Source organism: Musca domestica, unplaced genomic scaffold (genome assembly GCF_030504385.1).
Source record: "Musca domestica strain aabys unplaced genomic scaffold, Musca_domestica.polishedcontigs.V.1.1 11, whole genome shotgun sequence".
NCBI classification, from domain to species: domain Eukaryota; kingdom Metazoa; phylum Arthropoda; class Insecta; order Diptera; family Muscidae; genus Musca; species Musca domestica.
The window spans coordinates 2,702,556-2,708,622 of record NW_026712133.1 but is presented as its reverse complement, the minus strand read 5'-3'; positions in this window follow the sequence as shown (position 1 = coordinate 2,708,622).

The following is a 6,067-nucleotide window of genomic DNA, read 5'->3' as shown; positions in this document are numbered from 1 at the left end:
TTACTGGCAAAATTTTAGTCAGTACAATTTATCCAGTAACATCAGCTGATTGAGAAAAAAACAGCTGCAATGTATCCAATGTCAGGCAATAATTTACATGTTTTAATTATTTTTTTTTTTACTATGAAAAATTTAAAAATTACTGAATGTTGTTCGACAACTCTTTGCAAAATTTGTTGAGTAATTTTTACTAAAAAGAATGTTTGACATATCAATGTTCCCCAGTATAGCCATTTTTATTCTACAATTGCCTTTCTCTGTAGAACTTTCATTTATGTATAATACAAATATTTTCTCATGAAAAGTTTAACATTCTTGTAAATTCCTTTTTTTATGTTGAAAACACGAAATATACGAACATACAATAAAAAATTTTATTTCGCAATTATGGCATTTTTTATTATTTTATTCTTGAAGTGCAATAGTACGTTTACAGTTTCCCAGTGTTTAAACCCAGTGGATTTAAATTGCCAATTCCATTACATGTACATAAAATAAATCATTATATTGGAAGTTAGCTTAGAAAAGAGCTGTAACGTAAACATGCCGTAAAATGGAATTAAAAACATACAAGTAAATAAGAAGCAAAGTTCAGGCGGGCTGAATTTTTAATACCCTTTTCTGTCATAATTGGTGAATAAAGGGACTATGAGAAGACGTTGGTCAACATCATCCATATTCAAAATTAGCCTAACCACTGGCAAAATACACACGTGTGCAAATTTTTTCCTTCTATCTTAATTCGCAGATAGATGGACATCGCTAAGTCGACTAAGAGTTTTACACTGATCAAGAATATGTATACTTTGTTGGGTCTGACTTGATTACAAAGTTAATATACCCTCCATAGTATAGCGAGGGTATAAAAACATAAGTGAGTGCGTGATGGTAAGAATTATGAGTCATACGTAAAATGACAGTTTTGGGATACAGCAAATATGTAAAACCCATATCGCCTGATAGCAGCTTAATTCGGGGGGGACATGTATATGGGGACCATATCATAAATTTAAAAAATTATCATGAAAATTCAAAACCTTTTAGGTATTTGCTGTTATTACCCAATACGATTACCCCCACAAAGAGTTTCTCAACCCCCATACAATATCGGTTGGAAGCGCGGACCTAGGAGATACCGTTATATGGGGACTATAGCAAAATATAGACCTATGTTAACGTTTTTCTGTAAGGTGGTTTTCTAACCCCAAAGTAGCCTCAATGCAAATTTTTAATCAAATCGATTGGAAAACAATTGGGTCAGGGGATATTATATGTGAGGGCTATACCAAGAGGTGGGCCTATATTGATAATATTTTGCAAGCATAGTTTCTTCTTACTAAAAACTAAAGTTGTCGAAATTAATATGAACAAGTAAAAACACATTAAGTTCGGCCGGGCTGAACTTTTAATACCCTTGTTATGTAAAATATCTGAATTCATTTTAAACTACAAATACCCGTAAGACCGTTTGGATAATACATTTAAACTTTTCATTTTATACTTCAACATATACCAAATCTTCTTAAATACCAAGTGTGCGCTATAGGAAAACGTAGACCTTAATATTCAATGTTCTGCCGCCGAAGCGAACCATTGCGAACCAGAAATACCAATTTTGGATAAATCCGTGAAAAAAATGTCAAAATATCGAATATCGGGGGGTTAATGGGGGCTATATAAAAACGTGGACTTATACATACAATGTTTCGCCATCGGAGCTAAAACCCATTGCGAACTACAAATGCCAACTTTAACACAATACAAATTGTTCTGCCAAACTTTGAAATCTATGTCAAATAATGTGGGCTGTATCGTAATTTCAATAGACAGACGGGCGGACATCGTTAATTCTACTTATGAATATATACTTTATGGGGTCTACGACGAATATTTAAGGAATGTTACAAACGGAATGACAAAATTAATATACCCTCCTTTTCAAGGTGGAGGGCATAAATACGTATTTTGTGTGTTGTAACACAATTTGAAAAATATTTTTATGAATAACTAGAATAGAATAATTAATGTATTCGGTCTAGAAATCTGCGCGTGGCTGAAAAGTAAGAGGCACATTACATTAAGCTTTTTAACGCGCGTGCTCACGCTTTGCGAATATAAGGTGCTTGCGGGGTAGACCAGCAGGCTCGATCGAAAGTTTGAGGGGGAACTTTTGACATTCCTCTTTCTTGTGTTTCATGTTATTTATGTGTTGCTTCATATGTTTTCGTTTTTCAACAGGCAAATTACAGACAATGGCGGGCGAACAGGTGAGTTTTGATTTATTCAGAAAAAATTGTATAATTGTGATTATAATTTTAATTCCTTAGGTGTGTGGTTTAAAAAAAATTAATAAATTAATGTGGACCCAGGAGTTAGTGGAGTTGTTGATAACGAAATATCAACAATATGAATTTTTGTACAATACTTCACACCCTCATTATGCAGATAGGGTAAAAAGATCAAATGCCTTATTTGAAATCTGCAAGGAATTAAAGGAGGTGGATAATAATATATCAGAGGAATGTATAAAAAAGAAAATACACACATTGCGCTCACAATATGTCAAGGAGCTCCAAAAAGTTTCCTGTAGCAAAAAGAGTGGTGCTGGTGCCGATGATATTTATGAACCAAAACTTTGGTGTTATTCGCAGCTGCAATTTTTAAAGTCTTTTTGCTCTGTTCGGGATGGGGAGTCAAATATTCCGCAAGTAAGTAATTGTATTTAAAAATACAAACCTTTAGTTAAGCTTGTGGCCATTCACAAAACAGATAATAATGTAATGTAAATATAAAAAACGTATTATTTTACTTTTTTGTGGATGGCCACAAGCATAACTATGGATTATATTAATCAACAAACAAAAAGGTGAACGTTTTTTAATTTGTTTAGACAGAGAACCTGGCCACAACTACAGAGGAGTTAGACCTGGCTATACCCTCTCCAAAAGCATATATTATTAGCGTAAATAAATGACATATCGCCCAAAAATGTTCTGTGTTAGTTATCGTTGTTCAAAAAATATAAGGCAAGACAAGGCACAGATGTGAAAGGAAATATTTCTTTAAATTTTTATGTTTTATTTGTATGTTTTATATTTTATTATTTGTGTTAAAATCATAAAATAATATAATTATATAATATAATATAATCAGTTACAGTTTTAAATATTGCAAACGGAGCTGCCCTTCTTGATTAAAATATTCTTCGAAGCCTTGCCCTACTAATTGAGCAGATCGCCGTACGGGCCACTCTTTTCCATCACTTATATTTGTAGAAGATGATTCGTCAATGGCAGTATATGATAATTTATTTATGTAATTTACATCCCTTTTGTTGAGTAAATTATGCAAAACGCAACAAATTTTTGGTAATTAAGTGAACTTTTTTAACACTTAGATTCATTTTTCTTTGAAAGAAACCTGTTACTTAATATGCCAAATGCATGTTCCACTACATGTCTAGCCCGTGAAAGTCTAATATTATATATTGTTCTTTCTTTGATTTTTGTGTGGTATGGGTATAGCTTCATTATATGTTTGTGGAGCGGAAACGCATCATCTCCGACTATTACATATGAAAGTTTTCTCCCATTTCCAATGACTTCATCAATGGGAAAGTATTTATCGCCATTGTCAATAATTTGTTTTAAATCACTATGCATTAACACTCCTGCATCATGTGTGCGACCATTACATCCCACGTTTATATATAAAGCGGCAATCTGCATCAATCAGCAAAGGACTATATGAAAAATCCAAGATGCGCAAAAGAAGGAATAATGGAGTATGAGAAGAGTGATGACGCCAATTCAGAAGACTATTCAGCATGCTCTTCACATGTAGAAGAATTAGACTCCACAAGTACTACTTCCAGCCCAAAACCCCAGACATATTACAACTGTCTATAGATGGATTGTTTGATGATGAAAGCAACAATTATTTTAAGTTTTAATATTATATACAATTTTTAAATTTAAATAAATTAATAAAAAAAATATTATAACACAAAACTTAACCAAAATATAAACCTTTAAATATTTGTCTTTGAAACAACTCCAAATAGCTTCACAAACTTCAGGGACTGCAGCGGAAAGAAAAGATTCTGATAATCTTGTTTGGAAATGGGTACTCCTGTAGCAAGATATCGAAGTGTTATTGCTAATTTTTCTGCAGGAGATATAGATTTTCTTAACAATGTATCCTGTTTTCTTATGCTGCTTTCTATAGTCTGTAGGATGTAGTTAAAAGTTTCACAGTCCATCCGAATGTACTGATAGAAAGACAATTCATCATTGCCGAGTTCCTTCATAAGAAAAGGAAACGACCCCATATTTTCCCGCTCATTCCGCCATGGTTTCACCCATTCTCTTCTTCTTTTGTTAGACATGTTTTCGGCTTCTTCATAGAAATCCAATAATGTAAGGATAATTTCCAAATCTTCCTGATCATCCATATTTAAATGGTCCACAGCAAATTCTGTTAAATCTAATATTTCCTCAATCAATTCTTCTTTTTCTAAGTTATCCATCCTTGTTTATAAAAATACTTATTATGAATGAATTGCAAAGAGAAATAAATAAGTAAATGTCAAATCTTCCAAATTATAAACGCGCGTTAAAACCATTAATGTAAACACATCGTGCGTTTCGAAGGGTGATCAAAAGAGAATCTCGTGCGTTTAACTCGCGTGAAAGGCTAAATGTAAAACTGGTCTAAGAAACAGACATTCGTGAACACGCACGACATTTTTTATGAAAACAGAGATTTTAGGTTCGTTCGTTTACTTTCCCAGTAACATTTACTTAGTAAGAAGTTACTGAGCAAAAAAATACGTTGTCATCTCTGTCGATAGAGAAGATTGCACAAAAGTAAACGAACAGCATCTTGCAAAACATTTGTAAGATAATAGCGGATTCACCGAAAAAACTTTGGCGCAAAATTAATAGCAGAAAAATGTTGACGCAGTCTATTTGTTTATACGTTTTCATTATAAAAGGGTAATAAAAGAGAACTACACAATGTGTGCTCACCATGCACAAATATACCGTCTGCAACAAGCACCTTTTATTCCTGCAACTTCAATTTATGTAGGCATGGGCAATGATATCCCATGGATGCATATATTTTTGCTGGTTTTGACATCTAAATAAACAAAGCAATCATCCGGTCTTTAATTTTTATTTTACATCTTCAGTTACGTTATCCTCGTCCATTGATGTTAATAAATTTTAAAAGATTAGTTAAATTTGTTTATTTACAAATCAATTGATTATCGAACAGTTGATTTTTCAATATATTTGCAACTCTCAGTAACTCAAATGTCAAACTTGCGTTTTCATTTTGTTCTCACTTATATCAGTCTGCCTCGTTCGCTAAATCTGTATCAATTTCTGCATCAATAGGAGGCCAAGGTAGATGTACTAGGTAATCGCATCAGCCCAGCTGACGGCACCATTAAATGTCAAAACAAATTGTTGTAATGAAGAATTCGCCCTAAATGAATGCAACAACAAATTTGTTTATGTTGTCTTCCCTAAAAGTACCATTTTATAATATTTCAAATAATTTAAGAGCAAGTTTAGAGTGAAACCAATAAAAAATTAAAAGAAAATGAAGAAAGGAGGTTAGAATGGAGTGCAGCTTTAAGAATTGAGTTAGCTTCAACATCTAAGATTCCCAAAGCACATCACGGGAAGTAGTGCAAGAATTCGAATCTTGCCATTTGCAGTTCCGGAAAACTTTCGGTTTAAACCAGTAAAATATAGTCATTATAAGTTTCTTAGTTTAAAAAATATCGCAATACTACAATTAATACTTATTTTACTCTTATTTGTTTTACAATAAAAACTTTTATTGCGACGTTCGTTTACGACGAGAGGCACACAAAATAAAATGTAAACAAACACCTCGTTTCTGATTGGTTGAAACAAATTTGCCGCAACCTTTAAATGTCATGGCGAATCTATGTTTTTCGCTTTAGATGGCAATTTTGACATTTGAGGATACCACAAAAGTTGCTTTGTTGTAGCAATTCGCCGATGCGGTTACCTGTTAGATCTACCTTGTA